Source organism: Sus scrofa, chromosome 10 (genome assembly GCF_054392235.1).
Source record: "Sus scrofa isolate SSC_HxYL_T2T_F1_AM1 chromosome 10, Sscrofa_HxYL_maternal_Yorkshire_Landrace_v2.0, whole genome shotgun sequence".
Classification (NCBI taxonomy): Eukaryota; Metazoa; Chordata; class Mammalia; order Artiodactyla; family Suidae; genus Sus; species Sus scrofa.
The window spans coordinates 82,731,378-82,745,872 of record NC_139392.1 but is presented as its reverse complement, the minus strand read 5'-3'; the positions used below and the strand labels follow the sequence as shown (position 1 = coordinate 82,745,872).

At 36.5% G+C, this 14,495-nt stretch overlaps 1 protein-coding gene across 2 annotated transcripts in view; it reads right to left on the bottom strand.

Moving 5' to 3' along the window:
* Positions 1-10,915: 10,915 nt before the first annotated feature.
* CCDC7 (coiled-coil domain containing 7) overlaps positions 10,916-14,495 on the bottom strand; it is a 336,376-nt gene continuing 332,796 nt past the window's right edge. For both annotated transcript variants that reach the window (XR_014818070.1, XR_014818072.1), the window contains 2 exons: positions 11,905-12,138; positions 10,916-11,087 (listed from right to left, as the gene is read on the bottom strand). The gene's annotated coding sequence lies outside the window, so the exon portion shown is untranslated. The remainder of the gene's footprint in view (positions 11,088-11,904; positions 12,139-14,495) is intronic.

The following is a 14,495-nucleotide window of genomic DNA, read 5'->3' as shown; positions in this document are numbered from 1 at the left end:
TTTCAATAATTCTTTCAGCTTTGTAGTTTCAGTGTACAAATCTTTTGCTTCCTTGGTTAAGTTTATTGCTAAGTATTTTATTCTTTTTGATGCTCTCATAAACAGAATTATTTTCTTAACTTCCTTTTCAGATTGGTCATTGTTAGTGTAGAAACACAACTGATTTTTGTGTGTTGATTCTGTATCCTTCAACTTTGCTAAATTAGTTTTAAGGTTTTTTTTTTTTTCTTATGTGTGGAATCTCTAGGATTTTCTATACATAAAGTGATCATATTGTCTGAAAACAGATTATTTTATTTTTTCCTTTCTAGTTTGGATTCCTTTTATTACTTTTCTTTGCAAATTGCTCTGTATTAAATAGAAATGGCAAGAGTGGGAATATTACCATGTTCCTGATCTTAGAGGAAAAGCTTTCAGTCTTTCATCACTGAGTATGTTAGCTATGGATTTCCATATATGGCTTTTATCATGTTGCATTAGTTTCCTTTAACTCCTAGTTTCTTGGGGTGTTTTTCAACCATGAAAGGTGTTGAATTTTGTCAAATACTTTTTCTGCATCAATTACAATGATAAAATATTTTTTTCCTTCATTCTGTTAATGTGGTAAATTTAATAATTTTAATATGTTGAACCAAACTTGAATTCCATTAATAAATACCACTTGGTCATGGATTAAATACACTATTGAATTCAGTTTTCTAGTATTTCATTGAGTATTTTTACATTAATATACACAAGTATACATTGGTTTGTATTTCTCTTTTCTTGCAGTGTCTTTTTCTTTGGTATCAGGATAATGCGGAATCTCTGAGTGAGAAAGTTTTTCCTCTCTCAGTTTTTGAAGAGAGTTTGAATTAAGATTGATGTTTTCTTTAAATATTTGATACAATTCACTCATGATGCCATCTGTTCTAGGGCTTTTCTTTGTTGGGAGGTTTTTGATTACCTTTTCAGCTTTTTGCTTTTTAGGGCTGCACCCATGGCATATGGAGGTTCCCAGGATAGGGGTCGAATTGGAGCTACAGTTGCTGGCCTACGCCACAGCCACAGCAATGCCAGATCCGAGCCGCGCCTGCGACCTATACCACAGCTCACGGCAATGCTAGATCCTTAACCCACTGAGACCAGGGATGGAACCCGCAACCTCATGGTTCCTAGTTGGATTTGCTTCCACTGTGCCACAATGCAAACTCTGATGATTACTGTTTCAATTTTTTGGTGGTATGACTGTTAAGATTTTCTATTTATTTATGGCTATGTTAGCCTTTTTGTATTTTTTGCTTTTTAGGGCTGCACATCCGGCATTATGGAAGTTCCCAGGCTTGGGGTCTAATCAGAGCTACAGCTGCTGGTTTACACCACAGCCACAGCAATGCCAGATCCAAGCCATGTCTGCGACCTATGCCACAGCTCACAGCAACGCAGGATCTTTAACCTACTGGGTGAGGCCAGGGATCAAACCTACAACCTCATGGTTCCTAGTCGGATTCATTTCCACTGTTCCATGAAGGGAACTCCTCTCTTTTTAAAAAAATTGAAGTACAATTGACTTACCATATTAGTTTCAGATTTCAACAAAGTGATTTGATGTTATTACACATTACAAATTACTACAATAATCAAGTTACCATCTATCACCATACAAAATTATTACAATATTATTGGCTTTATTGCCTGTGTGATATATTACAACTCTATGACTTATTTTATAACTGGAAGTTTGTATGTATATCTTAATATCTCTCACCTATTTCACTCAACCCCTTACCCCTACCTCTGTCCACCACCAGTTTCTTGCTTGTATCTATGAGTCTGGTTCTGTTTTGTTATGTTTATTCATTTGTTTCTTAGATTTCAAATACAAGTGAAAGGGTTTATGGTATTTATCTTTCTCTCTCTGATATTTCACATAACATAATACCCTCTAGGTCCATCCCTGTTGTTGCAAATGGAAAGATTACACTTGTTTTTATGGCTGAGCAATATTCCATTATGTGGACTATTCCACTATTCCATTATGTGTATTATACAAACACACGTTTTCTCTATCCATTCATAAATGAGACTCTTATAGGCAGCATATGAGTGTTGGTCTTTTAAAAATCTATTCAGCCATGCTATGTCTTTTGATTGAAGTATTATTCTGTTTACATTTAAAGTAATTATTTACAGAAATGAACTTACTGCCATTTTGTTGTTTTCTGGTTGTTTCTGTAGTTCATTTTTGTTCTTCTTTTTCTCTTCTCTTGTGATTTGATGACTATCTTTAGTATTATGTTTGGATTCCTTTCTCCTTGTGTGTGTACCTATTATAAATTTTTTGTCTGTGGTTACCATGATGTTAGCAACAACCTATATATAAGTGATTATTTTAAGTTGATGATCTCTTAAGTTTGAACACATTCTAACAACTTTGCATTTTTAGCAACCCCCCCTTAATGTTTTTCATGTTATATTTTACACCTTTTTGTTTTGTGTATCCCTTAACTACTTATTGTGGATACAGGTGGTTTTACTACTTTTAACACGCCTACTAGCTTTCTATTTCCTTTACTGCATGTTTGCCTTTACCAATAAGGGTTTTCCATTCATAATTTTTATATTTCTAGTTGTTTAGCTAAGTTTTTCTGCTTAAAGAAATCCCTTTAACATTTCTTGTAAAGCTAGTTTAGTGGTGCTGAACTTTTTCTTGACTTTTGCTTGTCTGTAAAGCTCTTTATCGTCCCTTTAAATCTGAATGATAGCTTGGCTGGGTAGTGTATTCTTGGTTGTAGATTTTTTTCCTTTCATCATTTTGAATATATCATTCCACTTCCTTCTGGACCGCAAAGTTTCTGCTGAAAATTGATATGGTTGTATGGGAGTTCCCTTGGGATGGAACTAGCTGATTTACTCTGCTCCTTTTAAGATTGTCTCTTTAATTTTTGCCATTTTAATTATACTGTGTCTTGATATAGACTTCTTTGGTTTCATCTTTTTTTGGGACTCTTTGTGCTTTTTGGACCTGGATATGTATTTCCTCTCCCAGATTAAAACAAAAAAGCAAGAGGTAAAGTTACAAACCAAAGTTACATTCCTATTCACTTTTATAAATGACAATTCAGTTATCTTTACTAAGACGTTTATTTTTTCATATGGCTTCAGGTTATAGTTTAGTATCTTTTCACTGTAACCTAAAAGGATTACCCTTAGCATTTCTTGCAGAGCTGGCCTAGTAGTCACAAGTAGTCACAAAATTCCTCAGCTTTTGCTTATTTGAGAATGTCTTAATTTCTTCCTCACTTTTGAAGGACAAGTTAACCTGCTATAAGACTGTTGGATGACATTTTGTTTATTTCAGTCCTTTGAATATATCAGCTCACCGCTTTCTAGTTTTCAAGGTTCCAATTAAAAAATATGCTGATATTATTGAGGATTCCTTGTATATGATGAGTGGTTTCTCTCTTGCTGATTTTAAGATTTTCTTTTTGAATTTCAACAGTTTTATTAAATGTATCTCAGTGTAGGTTTATTTAAATTCATCTTACTTGCAATTTGTTGATCCTCTTGGATGTAAATTCATGTCTTTCATCAAATTTGGGAAGCTTTCAACCATTACCTCTTCAGATGGTCTCCTCTTTTGCATTCTCTCTTCCTTCTGGGAATCCTATAATTCCTATTTTTATCTCTTCAATGGTGTTACACTTGTCCCTTAGGCTCATTTGCTTTTTCCTTCTATTCCTCAAATCCAATAATTTCAATTTTCCTATCATCAAGTCCACTGATTTTTTTTCTTTTGTTACACCAAATCTGCTTTTGAATTCCTCTAGTAAGTTTTTACATTTCAGTCACTGAATTTTTTCAACTCAAACATTCCTTTTTCCTATTTTAAAATCTTTTCTATCTATAGATATTTCCATTTTGTTCACACATTGTTTTCCTGACAGTCACTACTTCTTTTAGCTGTTTGAGCATCTTTAAAACAGTCGCTTTAGTCTTTGGCTATTAAGTCTGCTATCTAGTTCTTCTTGGGTACAGTTTGTCTTTTTCCTTTGAATTGGCCATACATTTCTGTTTCGTTGTAAGCCTTGTGATTTTTTTGTGTGTGCAAAACTGGACACTTGAATATCCTACCTCTGAAAATTCTCCCTCTTACCCAGAGTTTGCTTTGAACTTTTTGTCTGCTTATTTGGTTTACTGATTGACTGACTGACTGTCATGGCTATCTCTGTGTTGAGGATCAGTCTGAGTTGTAACCTTAAGGTTTTCACTTCAGTGATCAGAATCAGCCATCAGTGATCAGAGCACAGGGGCCCAACAGAGGACAAGTTCCTACTGCCCACTCTGGCCCCCACAAGCTGTGCACAGAGTGCTCCCAGAGTACATATACTGGGGCTGTCACTGGGCTAGGGCTGGTGACTGGGTACCTGCTGCCATGCTTAATGCTTAAGTTGACAGAAACTAATTGCAACTTACTATCCAAGCCTTCCCTTGGAAACTGCAAGCTTTCAAATAGACTCCTGCTTTCCAAAGTTGTTACATCAAACAGATAGGCCAATACAATTTTGTCCAGAAGGAGAGATCTGCTTCTGATACTTTCTACTCCTCTACCTTACCCAAATACTCTTTTTTTTTTTTTTAATAATTTCCATCTCTTTGTTGATATTCTCACTTTGTTTATATATAATTTTCCTGATTTACTTTAGTTCTTTGGCCATGCTGTACATTTGCTCTTTGAGCAAATTTTAAAATCTTCTGGTAAAGCTGATGCTTGTGTTTTATCAGAGAGTTTCTAGGGGTTTTGTTCTTTTTAAAAGACCATTCTTTTCTTTGCTCTGTATGTCTCGTGATGTTCTGTTGAAAACTGGCGATTTGAAAAAAGATCTCCCAGTCTTTACAGGCTGATGTGGAAGAGCCTCACTAATTAGCAGGCTCTTGGGCCTTAGGACTAGCACAGAATAAAAGCTTAAGGTAGTCTCAGATTTTTTTTTTTCTAGAAATGCATTCTTCTTGGGCCTTTGTGTATACTTTTTTTCACCTCCTGATTTCCCTCAAATATGTGGCTACTTGAAAGTTTGAATTTCCTAAAGAGTCTCATCCCAGCTTTTCAGGGCTTTGAATGTTTAACTGTATTTCCTTGCCCATAAGCTCTTGATCCCAGCTGCACACAGGTGTACATCTCTCCTGCAGTTTCCTTGTGCCATGGTGCCTTCCAGAGTGTTTGCCAGCCTGAGATCAAAACTATGATCTCTGGAGTTCTCTGGTGGTGTAGCAGGTCAAGGATATGGCATTGTCATTGCTGTGGCTCAGATCATAGCTGTGGCCAGGGTCTGTTCCCTGGCCCTGGAACTTCTGCATGCTGTGGCTGCATTTGGGAAAAAACAAAGAAACAAACAATCAAACAGACAAACAAACGTGATCTATGAGTCAGGCAAGACAAAATTCAGTCCCTTTATGGGCTCCTAGACAGGTTAGAATATTGCATATGTATTGTACTCTACTCCTTCTGGCCTGAGGATGGAACCTGGGAATTGTGCTGTTTACTCCCAACTGGGCTGTGCAATGCTGTGGAGGAGATGAAACAATAGCAAGTAAAAATGCCATGAACTTTCCTACGATTTTGACTGTAGACTTTTCATGATTGGGTATTTGCTTGGTTGTGATAGATCTGAGTAGTTTCCAGAGGTCATAAAACATTACTTTAGTCACCCTATAGTTTTTTATTAGGTTTTTTTTTTTTTTTTTCACTAGGGAACAAGGACCTGAGGCTTCCTAGTCCACCGTCTTGCTGATGTCACTCCTGAAAGACAATGTAAATTTGTAAGATTTTAACAAGTGTTAATTATCACTTAGAACCATTCTTACCCCTTCAGTCATCTTAGCAATGGAACTTACCTCTGGGAATTCCCAACTTCATTTCTTGTCCTTAACCAAGACTATAATGAAACCTGTTAAGGTAAAATTTTGCTAATTTTTGAGCAAGTATACATAAGCACAATCCAAGGCCCTTTGAAAACTTTATAGCCCTCCATCTTAGAGCTACTTGAAACCAGGTTTCTCCATACTGGTGATGTGAACTCTAAAGGTAACTAACTGCAAAGACAATTTTAAAACCTACCTCTTTAGCCAACTCATGACATGAACTTGCCCTATTCAGTCTTATTCCTCCCTTTTTTCACTAAATTTAATCCCTTCAATTTCCATGTTGGACAAATCTCTGAAGCCACACCTGTCTGGTTCATCCTTCCCTTACCAGCCAGTCATTAAATTCAATTTTGTTTTCATATTTCTATTTGAATAGCCTTATTTATTTTGCTTTTTACATACCTCATATCTTCAGAGCACTTCCGCTGTTACTATTCTATTTGATTCTTATAGTCATTGGTTATTAAGCTGTATCTTAGGCTTTTAATATCAATTACTTTATCCTTCCCCTGAGGCAAATTTGATACATTCCACACACTTTGGGAGATAGGAAACATAATCTTGCAGTATAATGATTAAATTATAAAAGCCAACATAATTTAGTGATTAAATTATGAAAGCCAAAACAGAACCATTAAAAGAACAAGAGAAATTTCCTGAAGGAACAAAAAATGAAACAGACCTTTCCACTCTACCAGACCCTGAGTTCAAAAAAGAGTTAAAAAAAATCCTGAAGGAATTAAGAAAGGCTACTGATAGAAATGCAGGTCACTGTAACTAGGGACTAGAAACTAAAAAGAGAAGCCAACTAAAACTACAAAACTCATTTGCCAAGACAAACACTGAGCTAAAGGCAAAAAATAGCAAACTAAATAATGCAGAAAAACAAATAAGTGATCAAGAATATAGAATAATGGAAATCACCCAATCAGAACAGCAGAAAGAAAGGCAAATAAAAAATATACAAGACCTATGGGATAATATAGAACGAGCCAATCTGCACATAATAGGGATCCCAGAGAATAAAGGGAAAAGGCATTCAAAAATGTATTTGGAAAAACTATGGCTGAAAAACTCTCAAACATAAAGAAGGAAACATATCCAGGTATAGAAGCACAGAGGGTCTCAAATAAGATGATTCCAAACACACCTACACCAAGACATTATAAATATAATGGCAAAAGTTAATGATAAAGAGAGGATTCTAAAGGCAGCAAGAGAAAAACAAAGGGTTAGTTACCAGGGAAACCCTGTGAGGCCATTAGTTGATTTCTCTACAGAAACACTGCAGAGTGGCAAGACATATTGAAAGTCTTAAGAGGGAAAAACCTGTAACCTACATATTCTGCCCAATGAGATTATCATTTAGAGTAGAAGGAGTGAGAAAAAATTTCTCAGATAAGCAAAAAGTAAAAGAATGCAGCAATACTAAACCTATCCTAAGAGAAATATTATAAGATCTCCTCTACAAAGTGGGATTCAACCCAAGTTCATAAGGACAAAATACAGAAATCAATCAATGTGATATACCACATCAATAAAAGACAAAAACCACAAGATCATCTCATAGATGCCGTAAAAGCATTTGATAAAATTCAATATCCATTCATGATAAAAACTCTTACCACAGTGGGTACAGAGGGAACCTATCAACATAACAAAAGCTATGTGCGACAAACCCAGAGTCAACATAATACTCAAAGGCGAGAAGCTGAAAGCCTTCCCGCTAAAATGTGGAACAAGATAAGGAGGCCCACTCTCACCACTTCTCTCCTAGCCAAGCAATCAAATAAGAAAAATAAAAGGTATCTAAATTGGAAGGGAATTCTACTCAGCCATAGAAAAGAATGAAATAATTCCACTTGCAGCAATATGGATGGACCTCAGAGATCATCATACTAAGTGAGGTAAGTCAGACAGAGAAAGCTAAATATCATGACATCACTTACCTGTGAATCTAAAAAATGATGCGTATGAACTTATTTACAAACAGAAACAGACTCACCGACAAGGAAAACAAACTAATGGATACCAAAGTGGTAATGGGGGAGGGGAGAACAAATTAGGAGGCTGAAATTAGTAGATACAAACTACCATATATAAAATAGATAAACAACAAGGTCCTACTCTATAACACAGAGAACTATATTCTATACCTTGGAATAAACTATAGTGGAAAAGAAGGTAAAAAAAGTATATACGTATATTTAAAACGTTTTATATATAGATATGTACACTATATATATATATTCACAGATACTGTATATATATAATTCAACTTTCCATACATATTCATTTAACATTTGTTTCCTTCACTAGATTCTGAGTTGATGTCATGATGCTTGATTGGTTTACTAAGTTTTAATTGAATGAGTAAATGGGGAAAAGAACCCTTACAAACAAAACCTGTTCTTCTGCCTAAATCTTAGTTTTAGTGTTTCTTGTTCATATTCTCATTTCACTATACAAGTAACTCCCTGGTTGATTACTGAAAAATGTTTTTATTTGAAAATAATTCTAGATTTACATACAAGTTATAAAAATAGTTTGAAGACTTCCTCTATCCCCATTACCATGGGGTTTATTCTAGGCTTTCCATCTTGCTCATCTATAACTTCTCTCTATAACAGTGAGAAACCTGGCTCCTACTCTCCATTATCCCTATATTTATTTGTCCAACCCCAGTACACATGTAAAGTGTATTCAGAATTGTTAGCCTATACTTTTGCAAGAAACAAATTTATTGACTAGAGTTTAGTGCTTATAAACATTATTTTTGTCTTAAATCTCACAGCTACCAGTATAATTTGATTTTTCAATCAATATTGTTCATATTCAAAGATTATTCTTAATTAAGAAAAGCTTATAAAGCATCTTCAATGGTTCTGATGATAATAATTGGGTAAAATCTTTGGTGCCAGGCATTGACTCAGAATTCTACTTTTATTATCTCATTTAATCTCCATTAAAATATTTTTTGTTTCATTCTAGCTCCACCAATAGGAATAGCTTATATGAAGGTAGAATTTGACTCAATGTGAAGAACCATTTCTGACAGTGAGAGATTTCCTATAACCAAGAAAGATATACTTAAGTAGAGGCCAAATGATCATCTTTGAAATATCGAGTTGTAAATTCTACATGGAACAGAATTGTATGTTGTATATGATTTATTACAAGTTATGCTCTAAAATTTAGGGTTGTTTAAAGAAATATATTCTATAAATTGAAGGTAGATAAAGAGGGATAAAATGTTATCATTTCCCTATACCTCACCTTCAGGCTCACACTTCTCAGAACAAATTACTATGCTGATGGAGTATACATATATTCGGTTTTAAACTTTTATATCTGTGTGTAAAATTTATAAATGTGTATCTCCGAGAAGCACAAGGATATGACAAAGAAACCACTCTGAACCTATCTCTGGGATCCACAGTGACTGGATATTATATACTGAGTGCCTATATGTGAAAGATTAATATATATATATATATTTTTGGTCTTTTTGCTGTTTCTTGGGCCGCTCCCGCGGCATATGGAGGTTCTCAGGCTAGGGGTCGAATCGGAGCTGTAGCCGCCGGCCTACGCCAGAGCCACAGCAACGCGGGATCCGAGCCGCGTCTGCAACCTACACCACAGCTCACGGCAACGCCAGATCGTTAACCCACTGAGCAAGGGCAGGGACCGAACCGGCAACCTCATGGTTCCTAGTTGGATTTGTTAACCACTGCACCACGACGGGAACTCCTGAAAGATTAATATCTTAAATGTAGAAATTTAAATATCTATCAACATTTTTTTTCACTAAATCTGTAGCCTATCAATATAAGTACGTTTTGAAATGTTGCAATACTTTTAGATTCTGGGGAAAAAATCTAATTAAATACAATAAGTATTATATAGTTTTATTTCATTTGAGTTTTCAAACAGATAAGGAACCAAAATATTTATTTATTTTTGGGGAGTTCCCATCATGGCTCAGTGGTTAAAGAATCCGACTAGGAACCATGAGGTTATGGGTTCCATCCCTGGCCTCGCTAAGTGGGTTAGGTATCCAGCATTGCCATGAGCTGTGGTGTAGGCTGCAGACTGGGCTCAGATCCTGTGTTGCTGTGGCTCTGGTGTAGGCCGGCGGCTATAGCTCTGATTAGACCCCTAGCCTGGGAACCTCCATATGCCATGGATGCTGCCCTAGAAAAGACAAACAAAATTATTTATTTATTTTTGCTTTTTAGGGCTGCACCTGTGGCATATGGAAGCTTCCAGCTTAGGGACAGAATCAGAGCTACAGCTGCTGGCCTACAGCACAGCCACAGCAATGCGGGATCCCTGACCCACTGAACGAGGCCAGGGATCAAACCTGCATCCTCATGAATTCTAGTAGGGTTTGTTAACCGCTGAGCCATGAAGGGAACTCCCCCAAAATATTTGTTAATAATTAGAAATAGTAGAATCTAAATAAAATATTTAGAATATTTAGAATAAAAATATCCAAAAAAATCTTCACATTAAAAGAGGCACATGATTAGATAATAACAGTAATGAAAATCCATCCATCTCAGGGCCAGAAGATAAAACAAAGTGTCAGTAAAGATACTGAACTACTAAATCAATATTTACAAATTTTTTCCTCTTATTCTTTTCAGAGTTCCTTTAACACTAGTTCCAGTTAGACTTGGTATTCATTAGTAACATTCCCACAAAGAATATTAATGACTTCTTTGAATTTATAAATAATATCTTTTATGGTTAAGCTAGAGCTAGTGGTATGATGTATAGTCTCACCAGGTTAAATATTATACAAGTAATAAAGATTTTGTTTTGATCTCTTCGATGAATTTCCAGGTTTAATATGAAAAAAACTAAAGCAGTATCTTTTTTAAAATTCAGTTCTTCCATCTGAAACTATAAGAAATGTATGGAGATGACTTTTCTTTGTATAGTATCATAAAGAATAGATTTGCAAATAATTGACACTTAAGAAATCATGACATTATCAAGACACACAGAGCACAAATTTCCTTTAATTGGTTTTACACCACACCAGAAGGCAGTACAGGAATATTAGTGACCAGGAGCTGAAACTTCAACAGAGAGCTCCTTTCTTAACATCAGCAACAGAGGCTTTGATTTTAGAGTCTCAAATTGGTTCCAGATGATAAAGAAGATAAAGAAGAGTGCTGAAAATAAACCAAGTTATTGCATTTTTCAATTAATCCAGCCTTTAACACACAATCAAGCATTTCTAAAACTTTCAGCTTAGTTTGTTTCTCAACATTAAAATAAATTTTACACTAGTTGCATGGCATTTCTCAAAATAATGTCTAGAGATTTTGCTTTTCAAAGTCAATGATCTGTCTCTCAGTGCTAAAAAGTTCATTTTAGCTGAACATTGACAAAGATTCCCTCCTTAAACAAACTTTGGTTGACTTCCTCTAAGCTCTTTTTTTCAACAAGGCCCTGTCCTTGGCCCGCCAATAGCAAGAATACTGTTAGGTTAATTTAGTAGGAATCTCTCACCCTTGATGCTCCTCTTAGTAATTTTACACCTACCAACCCCCTCACTCTGCTCACTGGTTATAAATCTCCAGCTGTCTTTGCTATACTTGGCATTGAGTTCAACCTTCCTCCCCTATTGCAATTATTTTGAATAATGTCTTCATTATCATTTTAAATAAATTTCAGAATATTTTCATCACTTGTAATTTAAACGACAACTTGTTGCTAGTTGGGTTCGTTGCTACTGAGCCATGGTGGGAATGCCCATGTCTGTAAAATTCATATCACTATGTTGGATACGCACCAACATGCATCAACTAGGGTGTTGTCATGGTACGCTTATGTGTACTTCCTTTCCTTTTTGAAATTGGTTGTATGGTGTTCAAACTTTACTATTTCGAATTCGATGAATATTTTCATCACTTGTAATTTAAAAGACAACTGTAACTTTTTCAAAATTAGAAAAAGGGAAAAGCCATTCAAACACTCAAAACTCACCTGCTGCCAATCAAGGCCCTCCATGATCTGGGCCTACCCTGTTTATTCAGGGTCTCTCCTACTATTGCTCAATAAGCACCATTCAGTCTAGGCAGTGTTATTTTCATAAGGCTTCCAGTCTCGCAATTTCATTGCTGTCTCCACAAATTTGCTCGTGTTATTTATTTTGTCCAGAATTAATTTATTCTCAAATGTATGAGTAGAGTAGAGATTTTTGGGCAGCAGTATTTAGCACTTTAAAGGAAAATTATTGTGTGATTAAAAGTGGTTCTATTTAATTTTATTATAGTTGATATAATTTTTATTATATGTGATACCATAAAAAACAGATTACTATATATGAATAATGCTAACAATATAAATGGAAAAGGAATACATAAATTGAACTACCTATGTTTCTATAGAAATGGTTCTCCAATTTTAGCCTGCATCAGAATACCCAGAAAACTTGTTAAAACCAATTAGTGGATCTGAACCCCACAACTTCTATTTTAGTAGATCTGGGGTGGGGTCTAAGAATTTTTGTGTCTAATAAGTTCCTAGTTAATGCCCAGGTTGCTAGTCCTGGGTATTAATTAGGAGGCCACACTTTGAGAAGCATTAATAAAGGAATTAAAAAAGTTCAGGTTCACTAGAATATTGTTTTTTGGAATACATAAAGTGTATATGCTTAATATATCTATGTTCCTCAAAAAAAAAAATCAGTTTTAAATGAGAAGACAATTTCTGAGCTGCAAAAGAAAGGAATCAAAAGAAATCGGTGTCAGGGAAGAAAGGTGGAAATTCCTTTCAGGTGGAAGACTCATTTCTGAGTTGTTGGAATCCAGCCTGGACTATAAAATATCTACTGACTCTGGTGATGTTTGTTGCAACATTGTTAAAGAGAGAAAACTGGAGGAAACCAAAGTGCCATTCATCTGTGGCCTAGGTAAGTAAACCATGGTGTATCAAATATAAAAGACTTAAAAAGAATTAGGTTGATTTGGATGTGCTGATATGGATTTACAAGATATATTATTATGCTTAAAAAACTGAAGGAGCCGAGTTCCCATCGTGGCTCAGTGGAAACAAATCCGACTAGGAACCATGGGGTTGCAGGTTCGATCCCTGCCCTTGCTCAGTGGGTTAAGGATCCAGCATTGCCGTGAACTGTGGTGTAGGTTGCAGATGCGGCTCGGATCTGGAGTTGCTGTGGCTGTGGCTGTGGCTATGGCTGGCAACAACAGCTCCAATTAGACCCCTAGCCTGGGAACCTCCATATGCCATGAGTGCAGCCCTAAAAGGACAAAATACAAAAAGAAAAAAAAAAAAGTAAAGGACCAAAAACGTGCATAATTTCTTTGAATAAATAATAATAGAGGAGATGTAGGCAAGATAGAGATGTAGGACTGGGGTGGGGGTAGGGTCCCAATGCTTGTCTCCCACACAAAAACAACTAAATAAATGAACAACTGCAAGCCAATGAAAATAGCTGTAGGAGAGCTCTGTACTACAAAGAAAAAGCAGCACAAATCTGAAGAAGCTCAAAATACGAGGATGGCTGCAGAGAAAAGCATAGGAAACATTTTACCTGAGTTTCCCCATCCTCTAGCCAGGGCACCTGAGAGGGATCCCCTCTGAGAGATTTTATCCAGTGGGAAAAGGACAGGAGAACCCCAGCCAGCCTCACTGCCATGGAGAACTCCACCGTGTACACCAATGCTAATCCCAAGTTTATGGGGCTGCTTGGCGTCCTCCCCACTGTCACTGTGGTAAGACATGCCCCCAGGGCCCCAGGTGCTGCTATGCCTCATTCTCTAAGATTGGGAATCCACAGCGCCTCAAAATCTATGGAATCAGAGGGGCTGCCATTGCTCTGGGCCCAACCTCAGGTCTCAGATTGTGGTTTTGACTCCTTACCAGACCAAGCTGCTGCTTCTTTGCACTCCATCCTCTGGATCCATCATCTGGACCCACCTGGCTTTAATGGGTCATCACCTGGGTCATACTGCCATTAATCTGTGACTGCCTCCTTGGCCAGAATTGGGGCTTTGGCCCACCATCCCCAGGCCATGCTGCTACTGCACCCTGCTCCCTGGGCCCAAGCCACCACTGCACCCTGTCATTCCAGGGCCCATGCTATTGCTGGGCTCCTCTCCTCCACCCACCCCCCAAGTCACTGCAGCAAACCCCAGAGATCCAGACCTTAGTTCCACAGGAGATCTACACATGTCTATACCTCAGACACTAGTGCCAGACAAGAGCACTATAAGAAAAAGAGTTTACAGGCCAATTCCTGATGAACATACCTGCAAAAATTCTTAACAAAATAACAGCAAATAGAATTCAAGAGAGTATGAAAAGGATCATACACTAGGATCATCCCTGGGATGCAAGGATGATTCAACACAGCAAATCAATAAATGTGATATTATTCCCCATTAACAAAACTCGGGATAAAAATCATATAATCATCTCAATACATTAAAAAAAAACAAATTTAAATACCCATTCATGATAAAAGCTCTCAACAAGGTATGGAAGGAATGTAGCTAATAAAGGCCATATACGAAAGCTTACAGCTAACATACTCAAAGGGAATAAGTTAAAAC